Raw genomic sequence first — 15,473 nt, 5'->3', positions numbered from 1 at the left:
AAAGCTGGAGGGAGGTTTCCGGCTCATTTTAACATCAGTGCAAGCCGAGGGTTTGAAAGCTTCGCCATGACACAGAGCCCAGAGCTGGCTGACGAAGGAGCATCCCTCCCCAGACCATCTCGCATCTCAGATGCAGACATATTGTGCAGGATTCCTCCGACACAGAACAGGCGGCGAAAACATGGGGAAAAGGGAACGGAGAGCATTCCAGATAGAGGAACACGAGGGAGAGACAGACATTTCGTCCCCCGATTATCGCATGGGCATCTCAGAACGAAAAACACCCCTCGATCTTCACATTGGGGAAAAACAATCAATTCCATGCAAACTTTCACAATACAACATGATGTTTTAATGACAATTCCAACAGACAAAAAGCCAAAAGGGTCTCTCCGTGGGTGGGGGGTGAGGGGGGCAGCTCAGCGGAGAAAAACGCTCCCCCCAACAGCCATCTCTCTCGGAATCTTTCTTCCCCCAGAAAGCACCGCACACATTACAGCCCTACCTTTTCCGAGGGATTAAACAAAGATCTCTCTTGCTTGTGACCAGCACCTTCTTGGGAGAATCTGTTTTCCGCGCAGAAGAAATGTTAGGGACCTCTGGGAGGAAACGAGCTGCATTTGTATTCCGCTCAGAAAATGTCACAGAGATCTGTTTACCTTAACTGTGGACCATGATTCAGCCGTGACGACTGTCTTGCATACTGATCAATTTATTTGCAGCAAAATTTCTAACATTAACTGCTTAGGTTCTGAAAAACCGGGGACTTGGATTTCTTGTGCAACCACAATACACGTTTGAATTGTCTACATTATTATGAACACATCTCGGGGGAGGGGGGAGATTAGAAGGGAGTCCTCCTGAAAGGAGAGCCAGGGAGGGTCCCTCCTGCTTTTAAAAGGAAGGCGGGGCACGATTCCCCAAGGCCCTCCGTGGGGTGGGATTTTTATAGCACGATGTACAGAAGATCATGAGCCTGAGAGCCGGGTGACTGTGAACCTGGGTCCTTGCTATATTTCAACCTGCCCATGTCATCCACAAGGCAACCCGTCCAACAGGCAGGCCCTGGGTCTCTGCAGCAGGGAGGAGGAAGAGGCCAGGCCCTGCCTCTACCCGCTGGTGCCTTTAGCTTGGACACCGGGCATCTGGCTGTGTCTGAGCCGCTCCCAGCCGGCAGGCAGGGTTTAGCATTAGACAACTGGAACCAGTTCCAAGGCAGCCCCCGCCTCAGCTAACAAGGCCGCGGAGGCACAGCCCTGCTACCCAGGCTGCCCGAGGCGAGCGTCATGCCCACTAGAACGTGGCGCTGCGCCAGAGCCCACTCAGGGGTCCGCACCCGTACTGCCACTAGAGTCCCCGGCCACCCTGCAGCCTGAAGTTCCAGCGCCCCTGCCCTGGGGGTGGAAAACACAGACTCAGCTAGAGGACAGGGAAGTGGTCATGCTAGGAGGAAGAGAGGAAGGAGGTCACTGTTGGGATCATGACCCTGGAGCAAGACACAGAGCAAACTCAACCCCTGCCTGCCCTCCGTGATGGGACCCGCAACCCCACCTGTCCCGGGCTGGAGGCTAAGCCGGTGGCCAGAGCCCATCCCAGGACAGGGGGTCTCTGCAGCCACGCGCAGATGGGCCAGAGCACCCGTGGGGAAGGCTTGGGGTGTGCCCCGAAGGAGGGCTTCCTGGGGGCCCTGGCTGAGACCCTGTGGTGACCCACGGGGCCTGAGTCTTCAGGCCCGGAGAGTGGCACAGCAGGGCTGACGCCCCAGGAGAAAGGGCCAGGCCTGGGCTGCAGGTGGGAGTCTGCAGGGGGCTCTGACTCGCAGACTGGAAAGCACTAGAAAGACCAGGGGCTGGGGGAGAGTTCAGACACGGTGTGGAGGAAAGCCCGCAGACCAGACCATGCTCGTCTTCCGGAGGAGCCCTGAGCAGGAGGGACGACAGCGAAAGGGACAGGGCCGCGTGTGACCCCCGCAAGGGCCTCCATGTGGCAGCTGGGGCCGTGAGGGGCATGGCGTCGGCCGTCCGGATACGGTGGAGAGTCGCGCAGAAACCAAATCCGCTAAAACGTCCGGCGTACAGCGAGGAGCCGACGCAGGACGGAAGGCCACCCTGGGAAGAACCACTCCGCTGCTGACCGTCTCGACGGCAGGGACTAACGCTGCAGGAAAACGCTCACGGCGCAAAATCTCGCACGCGGACAGCCGTCGGCCGGGGTCCGCCGGAGCTCCTGCCTACAACCTTCTCTCCGGCCCGGCCTTCCGCGCCAGCACCTGGGCCTTGGAAAGGACAGCCCGTGGAACCCCCCGCAGGACGGTCTCCAGCACCCCTGCCCTGGCGCGCGAGCCGGGACCACTGACCACACCGGTCACCGTCACGCCTGCGCCCGCAGTCACCTCTCAGTGCTCCGAACAAGGCACGCGGCGTGCGCTCACCCTGCAAGCCCGAACGCTTGCGACCGACCATCAGCGCGCCCCTGACGAACTAACCCGCAGACGGCGTGCGCGGGACCCGTCCCCACTCCCCCAGCCAGGGGGTTCACAGACGCGCTTCTGCGGGAGTGAGACGTGTGGTCATCCATGGCCGAGCGGTGACTGTGCAAGACCAATTATTAAGAACCGTCAAATACTTAAATGCAAAGGACAGGGGGACACAGCAGAAATACTGAGGGAGGGCACGTGCCGGCTACCCGTCGATGACCGTCGCCCCCTCCCAGAGCCAACAGCTGCACCGAACCAGAAATGGAGATGCAGAAGGAGAGGGATTGTCACGGCGTGTTGTAACGAGCACGTGTCCCTGTGGAATTGTTTGCTGTTCTGGCCCTTGTGATCATAAACGACTGTTACCATTAAAACAGTTTTGTTGTTGTTGTTGTTTTGTTTTTTTTTAGATTTCTGTTTAGGTTGCGTGCCTTTCAAGAAGAAGTTCTACCTGGAAGCTTTCATGTCTCTGTAAGGAGGACCTGACGACCAACTTTTCAACTTTGCTACCCCAAGAGGACACGGGGGGAGCCTTCGGAACCAGGCACCCCAAGTCGGTCTACAGGAACCCACCATCGATCCGAACACAGCAAAGAAAACAAAGTGACTAAGGAAGGGGAGGGAACGGAGACGTGAGGGAAACACAGAGAACCGCCAACACGGCGTCCCGCCACCAGACTCCACTGTGAACGGACGTGGCTTTCGTCCGATGGATGGGACGCCGCGCCGGGAGCACGGGGCAGCCTGGCCGTGGACGGAGCTGGACAGATGGGGACGGAGCTGGACAGACGGCGTCTGAGCTGATGTCAGACTTCTGAAATGTGGTGGCCAGGAAACAGTAACAAAACAGCAACGACACCTGTTTTGTGAAAATGCCAGATCTTCAGGGATCCAGTCCTGACGGTCCTTAGCTACAGCCGAGCAAACAGCCGTTCCGCACCCAGAGCACCTCACTGACCTCCACGTACCCGCGGCATGCAGGCGTGCAGAGCCCCTGTGTGCGCGGGTCCTCGAGCACGTCCACCAAAGAGAGAGCACGGCTAACAGCCACGCCGGACTTTCATCTCCCACTTGGCAGTTTCTACCATCTCTGAGTTGTGAAAACTCAGACTATGTTACTCCTACAGTTGGGTACAGTGCAGGGGAGGTCACCGAAAGTAAATGAGCAAACCCGGGACTCTGGGCTCCGTGGCGGCTGTCCAGGGGCTCTGAACACAGAGCTGAGGGGTGGAACAGAACCCCCCGGTGAAATCTGTGAATTCTGGGCCTCCTGCAGCCCATCCCAGAGAAGGGATGAGGAGGGGAGGGACGGGGAGGAGACGGCAGAGTAGGGGAGGGGAGAGGTAGGAGAGGCCAGGGCTGGGGAGAGGATAGGGGAAAGGGGGGAGGGGGCAGGGGAGAAGAAAGCAGGGCAGTGGAGAAGAGGGATGTAAGAGGGCAGGGGTGGGGATAGGTGGGAGAGGGCAAGGGAGAGGAAGGGAAGGGCAGAGCAGAGGAGGGATGAGAGAGGGAAAGGGAAGGGAGGGGAGGGCAGGGAAAGGATGGGAAAGGACAGAAGAGGGATGGGAGAGGGCAGGGGAGGGGATGGGAGGGCAGGGGAGGGCAGGAGAGGGATGGGGGAGGGCAGGGCAGGGGCTCACCCCCAGAGGAGGCGTCCCCGCACGCTCCTGAGCTTTCACAGTAAGGCAGTGGCTCTCAGCCGTGAACATGTATGAGTCCCTGACTAGAGCGGGAGCATGAGCTCCTCAGGGAAGTTCGGGATGGGGAGGGGAGGCCACACAAGAGGAAAGGGGACAAACACGACGTGAGAAACAAAGGTGATGCCCCAGCAGACACAGGGAATCAGTTCCTTGAGGCGGGGCATGCTGCCAGCTCACAGGCAGGGACAAAGGGTCACAGTGACCACAGGAACACGCACGTCCCTCCAGGGAGCGACTCTGCACCTTTCCTCAGCTCCTTGGCGCCAGGAGTGACAGGGATGGGAGGCTCTGTCCTCTCCACAGAGAGGGGCCAGCTGACGACCCAGCAGCTTTCCCCTGGTCTCTACCCGTACGTGTCCGCGGTAACCGCCATCCCCCGGGACCCAGGTACGGGGCCAGACCCTCACACACAGAGAGGAAACATGGAGCCCACCGCGATGGAGAAGTCCTGCCAACGCAGACCGGGGCCACAGTGAGCACAGAGGACCCCGTGCGCTGGGGGTCCATGCTGAGCTGTGCCACCAGGAGCCAGTGAAGTTGGTCAGACTCGTCTCCCAGACGCTGTGGCCTTGTCAACGGTCACCCAAACAGGGGCAGCTCGGGAGGAGCGTGGCACAAACTGTAAACGAGACAGCAGGTTCCTCGCAGGATGCCGGCCAGCCACGACGAAGGGGGCCATGTCTCCGGGGCCACGACCCGCCAAAACCATGAGCCAGGACACTCCGTGGTTAATAATCTGGGGGGAATCGGGTGACCCGGGAAAACCACGCCTACCCAGACTCCCCACACCGCCCAGCCACCAAGACCTGCCGCGCCGTCCACTCAAACCCTCAGGAGATGGCACCTTGCCACGAACATGGGGACACGTGGGGTCACACCAGACCACGTGCTTACAGGGCCAGGCCTTGGGAAGAACAGAGGAGGAGGTGTCTTGGACTCCCACCTTCCACCTGACCCCCCCAACCCCCCCCCCACACACACCTTGCGCTCAAGACTCACGGAAAACTCATGAAACACCTTCCCGAGGCTGAGACGTTTTACCTTTCTTCACCCCAGCTCCTGGCTTCACCCCCTAACTCCTAGCCTACTCCTGCCATCTCCTCCCCATCCCTGTCCCTCCCTCCAAGATCCCACCTGTGTCCCTACGGGCTCTGCCCCCTGCCCTCCTGCCTCAGGTTTTCCCCAGATCCCTCCCTCCATCCCTCCCTTCTGCTCCCCCTACCCCCGCCCCTGAGCTGCCCCTGGAGTCCCTGATGCCCACCAACACTCGGCCTCTCCCAGACAGACACAGGCACCCAGGAACGGACACACCGTCAGCCCAGCTCTCTCTCCGACGTCCCTCGCCCTGGGTTTGTCCCTCTCGACTCAGCCTCAGGCTCCGGCGGTGCAGGGGCACACACCCGGCTGCCCACAGCACAGCAGCGCCGGTGTGGTCAGGGGCACCCGGAACGGCAGCTTTGTTCCTCGGCCTCCCACGGATGCCCAGCTACAGCGCCCCCGGGGGAGGGGGACCCGGAGAACCCTAACAAAACCAGATGACCCTCCCCGGTCCTGAAATGCAATTCTTTCTGTAAAAATGCCTTCCTTGAATAGGGGGAAAAATAAATATGAACACACCCCGTTTGCACAACAAACCAATTAAGGAAATCACGTATCTTTCCACAGATACAACGTCCTCTCGGAAATTTTCTTACTGAATGTGTACCTTGATGAATGCATTCATGCGTCATCTGACAAAGAGATTTTTACGTTCAATTTTAAGCAGCGAATTACTCTCTAACTGTGAAATACACACGATAGTAAAACTGCTTGCAGGCACAGAAGGCTCTGGAATCGCTTTTCTGTTCTTGTGCTCTTCAGTGCTACAGACCAACTGGGCTTTGTCCTCAGTGGTCCGACCTCTGCCTGCGGCCCAGGTCTCCAAGACGGCAGTGGGGGGGGTTCCTGGAAGAGAGACTGCCGGGGCTCCCCGCACCCCTGGGAAGCCCGAGCTGCAGAGGCCCTCAGGGACCATGAGACTCAGCCCCTGGCTGCGGACGACCAGGGCTCTCAGAGCTCAGGGGATGGTCATTCAGTGTCCAGAGGCTCTGGCCCCAGCAGCGGGTCCCCTCGGCCTGGAGCATCTGTGCGGGGGCCGGCGTGCTTCCTGTGAGGGTCAGGGAGTGGCTGCCTCAGGCTTCGGAGGCCACAGGATCTCCGAGGCCAATACTCACTCATGTGGTTCTTGTCCACCAGCAACCACAGGTGCCGTGTGCACAGCGTGCCCAACTGGGCGCCAGTTTACGAACGTCGGAATTAGAATGTCATGTAACTTCCACATCACGAGAGACCGTTCCTGTGTGCCCCCTGACACCGATCATTTAAGAATGTGAAACTAGGGGCGCCTGGGTGGCTCAGTGGATTAAGCCGCTGCCTTCGGCTCAGGTCATGATCTCAGCGTCCTGGGATCGAGCCCCGCATCGGGCTCTCTGCTCAGCAGGGAGCCTGCTTCCTCCTCTCTCTCTGCCTGCCTCTCTGCCTACTTGTGATCTCTCTCTCTGTCAAATGAATAAATAAAATCTTTAAAAAAAAAAAAAAAAAAGAATGTGAAACTATTTCCCAGTCTGTGGGGCACAGAAGAAAAGGAGCGGGCCAAAGGAGGCCGATCGGGCCTAATTTGACAATCTCTGGCCTCCGCCAAGGAGCCCAGGCATCCGGCCCCAGAAGCAGCCCAGGGGGCTGAGCTCACACAGCCGGCCGGCCGCGGTGGAGCCACAGGTGCACAGATATTTCATCCCAGCTGGCGCCCTGCAGGAGCCGGGCTGTGGGGAACCCACCCTGCACTTTCACCCCTGAGAAGAAACCATTCTTGGAGGCTGGGCTCCCAGGAGAGCACGGCCGGGCTCTGCCCAGAGCCGGACCCTCCCCCGGGCTGCGGTCCGTCCCACGGGCCATCTGAAGAGGCTGCCATGCCAGGACTGTCGGAGGCAGAGGCCCGGCTGCGGTCGTCCTCAAAGGCTGTCCCGAGAGGGAACACACCCAGTGACCTCCCAGGAGAGGAAGGGCTTACTCTGGGCTGCTCTGCCATGGACTGGACAGTCCGGCTGGACCGGACACATGACACAGGGTCGATGCTTGCAGTCTCCCGCGGGGCTCCCTCACACTGGCAGTCCTCAAGAGAGTGGGCAGCCAGGCCTGGGGGCGGGGGCAGGTACCAGGAGAGGCCGGCTGGGCCTGGGGAGCGGGGAAGCCACAGACCGGTCCCACTCACAGCAGAGCATGCCTGGGAAGGCTGTGTACGGTGGTGCCTTCGAGGCAGAAGGCCTGGGGTAGGGGGTGTCTCTGGGACAGTGGCTTTAGTCTTGCGGAGCAGCCCCGAAGTGCTAAGCGAAGGACAGACTGTAATGACGGCTTGGGGGTGGGGGGAAGGAAGAGGCACCTGTGGCCACCTTCTCAGGGTGGCGGCTTGTGGGTGTGACCACACGGGCGGAGGGACCAGGAGAGGAGAGGAACTGTGGGCGGGCAGAGGCTGGTCATGAATGTCGGACCACGGCCGCGCCCGCGGGTTCTGATGCCCGCACCGGTCGAGCCCATTTCCCCGCTCTCTGCCCAGAAAGCCGAGACCGTGGGCCTGTGCTCCGAGAGGCGGAATCCCCCAGTGACACTCACTGACTGAAAGTGAACGCTCCGTCGTCCCGGCCCACTTCCCGGCATGAAGGTGACAAATCAGTCCCGAGGGTTCAGGTCGTTTCTTGTGGGAACATTACTGCTGGGCGGCTCCAGAGACCGGCGCGGCCACGGGGAGGGGACACGGAGAGAAAGCTGCGCTTGTCTGTAAAGGGACGTTGGCTTGTGATCAACAGTAGCTCTCTGCGTCCTCAGGGTCCTCTGCCTGTCTCTTCCGGAAGAGACCGGAGCTCCCTCCTGTCTGCCGTGTGCACGTGTGTCTGGGGTGGGACGCGGAGCCGCGGCAGGCTCCCCCTCCCTGGGACCCCGGCCCTCCTCAAGTCGCAGCACTAACACGGATTGGACAAGGACACTTCAGCCAATGAGGTCATTCCTGCACCATACGGTGTCAGGCTGAACACGGGGCCGCGGCTGGGACGCAGGAGAAGCTCCAGGCTCCTGCCCGGTGCTCCCAGGACACCGGGTGCGTCACACTCTGGCTCCGTCCGTCGGCAAGTCATGCAGCATCCTCATGCCTCATGAGATAATGTCCCAGCCACTGCCAGCAGGTCGAACGCACAGGAGCGCTGGCGGTGACACGGCTGGGGTCCAGCGTGGACGTGGACAAGTGCGTGAGTGCCCAGCCCTGCCTCGTGCGGGGCTGGGGAGAGGCGCCCTCTGGCCCACGGGGAACGCCGCTCGCCATGAGCAACACGTGCGGCTTTACTGTGCAAACAGCGGTGGTGTGTAAGCCCCTGCACTAGGCCCACGGGTGCACAGAGCACGCGCGAGGACCTCACCCACCGTGCTCACGACGGGCTGGTGGGGACGGCCCTAAGAGGAGTCCCAGAGAGATCAGCGGGCGGCAGGGCCGGGGGTCAATGGGCAGGAAGAAGGGAAGAGACACGCAGACCATGATCCCCAGAGGTCAGAGTCAAGAACACAGGGAACTGTCAGGGAGGCGGGTTCTGAGGACTGGCAGAGAACGTTCCAAGCCATGACACGGCCTAAATGTTAAAAAAAAAAAAAAAAAAGGCCTTGTAAGTTCCGTGTGTGTCCAAGAGTGCACCAAGCAAGCCCCGGGTGGCCAGCAGGCCGGTGTCACCACGGGGACTCCTAAGACAAGCGGCTCACACCTTCCTAAGACGGACTCCGTGCCCTCCGCTCCCTGGCGTATGGTGCCAAGCTCCCACAGTTAACTCCCGTCTCCACAGAGAAGCCAGACTCGGTTTCTCCCCCAGACCAGGTGGCGAGCTGCCTCCCACTCGCTCCGTCGGCAGAAGCTCGCTTTCCTTCCGTCGGAGGCTCAGCGCTCCCGCGGCCTTCCCGGACGGATTCTGGGCGCCTACTCTGTGTCGGGTACCACACCAAGCACGTCCTCAGGCTCAGAATTGAGAGGGATGGTCCAATACAGAGTCAGTTTGAGCTGTGAACCAGAAAACAATTTTAAAACACGCCGTAGAAGACACGCAGCTGAGGGACAAAGGCACACGCGTCTGTGTCTTAGCAGAAGGAGGCCCCTGGCTGGGTCCTGACCGGCCACCCCCGCGGGCTGCCCTCCCTGATGTCTCTTTCTTCTCACCTTTTCCTCTCGGGTTTATGACCTGTGGCCCAAACGTGGCTCGCACCAGGAACATGCCACGAAACTAATTTTGCACGGGTCAACTGCATGGTTCCCCCCCCACACCTCACTGCAATTTGTGTGCCGAGACCCTGACCCCTGACACGATGGCACGTGGAGGCGGGGTCTCCGCGAGGCGACCAGGTTTGGATGAGGGCTTGATAGTGAGGCCTCCTGCTGGGATTAGTGTCCTTGCGAGAAGAGGCAACAACAGAGAGCCTGTCCCTCGGTCCCCACCTGTGCGGACACAGCACACGCCAAGAGGGGGGTCTCCCCCCAGGAACCAGACCAGCCCGCACCTCGGTCCTGCACGTCCCAGACTCCAAGCGGAGGAAACGAGCCTGCGCCAGAAGAACCATCTGGTCCGCCGCACTTTGCCATGGCAGTTGGGTTCACTAACACTGTTGCTCAAGGGGACCGGGTCGAAAGGGATGATTCCCGTGTAGAAAGCATGCGCCCCTCGACACGGTAATTTAACCTGGTCTAGAGCCCTGGAACACTCTTTCCTCTTCACGGATCCCAAAGTAGAACGGTCACGTGACTAATGACCATAACCTTGTATCAACTACGCCTTCCCTTCCCTTAGCCCTGTCCACTCCCACAGAGTGGCTTTGGGGACAGGCGCCATCGAGAAGCTGGGGTTTGCCGGGATGGACAGAAGGTCAAGAGAGACTGAATTCTGGTGGCAGCTGGGGCTCCCTTCTACCCTACAAAGATGATGCCCTAAAGCCAACTGCGCTCTTCGGGCTACGCTCAAAGTAGAAAGTACGGGGACGGCTGGACTGAGGCGAGGCTGCCCCAGCAACCCACGGCTACGTAAAGAAGCAGCAGAGACCTCAACCACCTCCTCCCCTGGCCACAGGAGGAAGACGGCAGGCGTCACACACTCACATGTCCACCTCTCCTGTATCCCTGCACGGATACACAGAACTCTCTTTTCTCCTAAATGTCCCGTTCTGAGAAGTACTTAATTCACTTGGACCTTGTGGATACACCTGGGGACCTGAAATAGGGCCCAAGACCCTACAGGTCATCCCACAGGAATGCCCACCATCACTGAAGAAGGTGGGAAAGAATCACACCCATCAGGACTCCACGTGCACAGGGCCACTTAGGATCCGCGGGAACAGAAGCCCACCACACCTGAGCAAGCCGAGGACGGAGGGGCACCTCAGGCTTCCGGCACGGCACTCCTGTTGGGAGCCATTCAGAGTCACGTGGAGTCCCTGTGCTTCCTTGGTCCTCTCTGTCTTTGCTACGGTCTGTTTTCATTACACTCAGTTTAGGTTTGCGTTTCTTCTGATTTACCTTGCTCAGAACCCGCTATAGCTCCGGATTCTGAGGCTCAGGGCCACTCATTAGTTCCAGAAAATGACCCGACCACTGGTGGCCCTGTCTGCGCTGCGATCTCTGGCCGGAGCTCCACAGTGCCCACGAAAGTAGGAGGCCTCCCGTCTGTCTTGTGGCCACGCACCCGAGCGTCCTCACTCTGTCTCTGTGCTAAATGCTCTGTAATTTCTCCCATTCCACTTTCTAATTCATTAATTCTCCATTCATCTGTGTTTAGTAGCTAATAAATCCATCGATTGACCCCCTCATTTTGTTTATTTTTCAACGCTATAATTTCCCAACAGCCCACTTGGATTTAACGACAGCCGGCCGGCTGGCTGCCTCCACGGGGCTCCTGAGCACCCCCGGGGAATGAGCGTCTTACGAGGATTCACGACTGACTCAACATCTCAGGCCCCTTTCCAGTGCCCCTGAGCCAGGGAAGGCCCAGAGGGTGGTAAATGACCTCAGGGAAAAGGTGCATCCCACCCAGGAAAAACGAGATGGGAGGTTCGAAGAGCCAAGCCGGGAGGATGAGGCAGATTTAATTTGATGAGAAAAAGAAATGCAGTAAGATGGGGCCTGTGCTCAAGCATCATGAGAAATTCGTATCAGCTACAGAACATCAGTTCGTGTGTTAAGGTTCAAAATCAGTAAATTATAGGCTAAAAACGGCCTTCTTTGTACCGTTCGATGTTTAGACATTAATTCTGTTTTTGCTGACTTTAACATCATGACCGTGGCTTTCTTTGCCGGCACGTGGGCCTGACAGACCACGGGCAATCCTTTAACTTTCAAACCTTTCAGTCCCTTTTTTCAAGCTGTGAACAGGAAAATACAGTCGTACAGTCGAGCCCCTGTTGTTCTACTCAATCAGAGAATCCTCTTCTTTTAAAAGAAAAGATTAACCCAAACGCTTCTTTGAAAAGTCACCATTTTCCAGTTGACGGTGACACACCAGACCGCCGCCCCGTCTCTCCCTTCCTCCCGACACCCCGTCGACGACAGCGACCGACGACGGCCTGATTCCCGAGGCCGACCGAGGGGCATTTTCTCTGGGAAAAGAAACGGGCGTTTTGTATTCTAAAGAAATTTACATCTCCCCAAAGTGATCAAGGAGTTGGGGTGTGGGGAAAGAGACGGGGGACCATTCTGAGAAGTCTGCATCCAGCTAACAATTTCTAGAAAGAGAGAAGTAAGAGAAAGAATTTATTTTTTTTAAAGTATTCAGAGAGTCGGAGACTCTAGGTGGAAAGGGCCCATCGATACCCGAAACAGAGAAGGACAGAAATCCCCACCCCGCAGACCAACCCTTCACTGTCCAGACGAGAAAAAAACCCAAGGAGAAAAAGCGGGGTGCCCGAGGGCACATGGGGCCTGCGGCAGGACCGGACACGGCTCTCCCCTCGCCCTCGCAGGCCGCCCCGGGGCCACCTAACGCCACCCCTCCCCCTCCCAGGACAGCCCACTTGCTCGCCCAGCGCCTTCCTCCCGCAGCGGCCTGGGGGGGCCAGGGTGACGACCGCGGAAAGAGGGTGTGTCGGGCCTCAGAGCGGCTTCAGCAGCCGCCGGCTGGGAGATGGGGCTACTGAGTCCCGGCCACCAGGCAGACCCCCGGAGACCATGGACCCGAAACAGGGGTGAGTGAGCGGTGGGCTTGGCTGCCGCTGCCTCTGTGGCCTGCAGGGTGGTCCAGGAGCCCGGAGCACCTGCAGCGCCTGGCAGCTGGTCGGAACACACAAAGGTCACCTGCTGACAGGGGGCCTGGGACGGGCCAGACGGGCATCGCGTAAGCGGAGGCGATGCTGAAGCAAGCGCAGCCGGGGCAGGTCCTGTGTGGCAGCGCCACCTAGTGGGGGACAGGCCTAACTGCCCCGCCGCGGCAAGGGAGCGTCTCCGCACCGGCACCTTTCGCCCCATGACCCCGGGCAGACACTGCCCTCCAGCAGACCGGACGTACGTGCACGAAGGCACAGACCTCGCCGTCCTTTCTAACAGTGTGTCCCAGCATCTGCGCCCCGTGATGGACACTGGGCAGACAGGTGACAGGCCGGCTGAACGGACGAAGGCAAGTCCTAACTTCTCGCTTGTCCACAAAGCGCACAAACCCGATGGTCTTGGGGCCAGTTAAACAGCTGGAAGGAGAAGGAGGCACCGAGCCACCATGTGCAAGGCCGAGTTCCAGGCCCAGAGTCGGGCCGGCCCCGTCCTGTTCTGTCCTGGTGTGTGCACACGAGAGCCCCCCTGACGGCCTGGGAGGGCCACGGGCCATGGGGCCTCCTCACAAGCGCCCCCTTCTCCGGTAAGCACACCTGCTTATGGGCTCCCCAAGTTCTTCCTGCTTCCCTTCAGACCCCCGTCACACTCCACGCCACCGCGGCACCGACAGGAATGGCAACAGTGAGAACTGGTACCGCCCAAACACTGTGACATACAACCCTCCAGTCCCCACCACAAACCACCGGGCGCCCCGTTTCCCATGTCTGGGAGCGGCGGCACTAACAACTGTGGGCCAGGTACCCCAAGCCTGCTTCCAGCACAAGGGGGTATCTTGCTCCCCTCCGAACCTGGAGCACACGGAACAGACCCCACGGCATGCCATAAAGTAGCTGTCCCATTTTACAGATGGGTAAATAGAGGCCCTCCTCTGCACTGCCTCCAAGCAGACTGCGCTCACATCACCCCCATGCACTGGGTTCTTACACACCTGGAACTACTGGGGTGGTCCCAACATCCCCCCGACGGGCTCTTGGGTCTCTGACAAGAGGAGGAGGGCGGGGGGGGGGAGGCATGTGAAAGAAGGGAGGAGAGAGAGGAGGAGGGAGAAGAAGAGAGAGAGAGAGAGAAGGATGAGGAAGGAATTCTCAGAGTTTGGAAAACGCAGCAGTTTCTTTAGGCAAATTACACCCAAAATTATTCTGGTTTTTAAGTCACGAGGTCTTTACAAAGTCAGTCAAATACCAGCTTGGTTTTAAGTGGGACATAGAAGGGGCAAATTAACTTCCTTAACGCAGATGCAAACACACACGAAGCCCGGCTGTGCACCACAACGGAGGACAGGACGAGTCTCACACTAATTGCCATCTGCAGAAGATCTAGCTGCTAATTGCAGTGCGTTTCAGGCATTCCACATGAGCAACTTACCTGAAAAGCTTTTCAATTTGTATGTCGGGAAAATTGGTAATTAAACACTTCAAATCCCTGTTGACTGTGTTAGAGACATGATCATTCTTACATAGTTAGATTACAATTATTTTATTTGTCAAATAAAGTGGATATTTGGTTTAGGACAGTATCGGCCTTCCAGTGTTTTTTAAAACTCCCCTGGGACCCATACTCACCGAGGAGTCTCTGGAACCACCCGTGAACGGTGTGCAGAGCCCAGAGACGAGGCTCAGCAAACATGCCAGGAGGGATGTTGGAAGCCGCTCATCCCCATCCTCAGCCTTGTCTGCCCGGGACCCTGACTCATCCACGCAGAGACCCCCTTCGGAGTGACAACTGCTAAAAGTAGTCTTGTGACACAATGTCACTTTGGTGGCATTTTTTGATAAAAAATTTTTATTTTATTTATTTATTTTTTAAAGATTTTATTTATTTATCTGACAGACAGAGATCACAGGTACGCAGAAAGGCAGGCAGAGAGAAGGGGAGAAGCAGGCTCCCCACTGAGCAGAGAGCCCGATGTGGGGCTCGATCCCAGGACCCTGAGATCATGACCTGAGCCGAAAGCAGAGGCTCAACCCACTGAGCCACCCAGGCGCTCCTTGATAAAAAAATTTTAAAAAGCACCATGCCAATGCCACCCTGCAGCAACATCAAACAAAAGGAAATGAAGGGATATTTCACCAAATGACTGACTTGCCCTTGGCCACAACATGAAGGCCACTGAAGGAAAAGAAAAGACAGAACAAGACCAAAACAGGCCTCTGAGGAATTATTCCAGCACTGAGTGGGAGGCCGAGGGCATCGCGACGACGGACCTGGAGGTCAGGACGCAAAGCGGAGTACGTCCCATGGAGATAGACAAATGCCACGTGATCTCACTCACGTGTGGAATACAAGAAATAAAACAAATGAATAAACAACAAAAACAACAAAACCAGATTTCTTAAATACACGGAACAAAGTGGTGGTCGGGGGTTGGGGGGGTGACATGAACCAAAGGGGATGAAGAGGAATGAACGTCCAGTTATAAAATAAAGCGGTCGCAGCGATGCCAAGTGCTGTGCAGAGAAGGAGCCTGAGCAGAGCGTGCACCCGACTGGGGATAAAGTAACATTGTGAGTCAGTTACACTGTGCGTCAGTTACCCTGTGCCAGTTACACTGTGCCTCAGTTACACTGTGTCAGTTGCACTGTGCCTCAGTTACACTGTGTCAGTTGCACTGTGCCTCAGTTACACTGTGTCAGTTACACTGTGCAGTCAGTTACACTGTGTCAGTTGTACTGTGCCTCAGTTACACTGTGTCAGTTGCACTGTGCCTCAGTTGCACTGTGTCAGTTACACTGTGCAGTCAGTTGCACTGTGTCAGTTACACTGTGTCAGTTGCACTGTGCCTCAGCTGCACTGTGTCAGTTACACTGTGCAGTCAGTTGCACTGTGCCTCAGTTACACTGTGTCAGTTACACTGTGCCTCAGCTGCACTGTGTCAGTTACACTGTGCGGTCAGTGACACTGTGCATCAGTTAAATGGTGTCAC

General features: G+C 57.8%; 1 protein-coding gene across 4 annotated transcripts in view; it reads right to left on the bottom strand.

The window, feature by feature from the left end:
* Positions 1–15,473, bottom strand: part of ARNT2 (aryl hydrocarbon receptor nuclear translocator 2) — a 141,515-nt gene that overhangs the window by 113,145 nt on the left and 12,897 nt on the right. Inside the window, exon 1 of one of the 4 annotated variants that reach the window (XM_046008753.1) lies at positions 506–713. The exons of the other annotated variants lie outside the window; for them this stretch is intronic. The gene's annotated coding sequence lies outside the window, so the exon portion shown is untranslated. Of the gene's footprint in view, positions 1–505; positions 714–15,473 lie in introns of those variants that run through there. 4 annotated transcript variants of the gene reach the window in all.

The sequence above is a fragment of the Meles meles genome, chromosome 6 (genome assembly GCF_922984935.1).
Source record: "Meles meles chromosome 6, mMelMel3.1 paternal haplotype, whole genome shotgun sequence".
Taxonomy (NCBI): Eukaryota; Metazoa; Chordata; class Mammalia; order Carnivora; family Mustelidae; genus Meles; species Meles meles.
The sequence above is the reverse complement of the archived record's forward strand: the minus strand, read 5'-3'. Positions and strand labels throughout refer to the sequence as shown.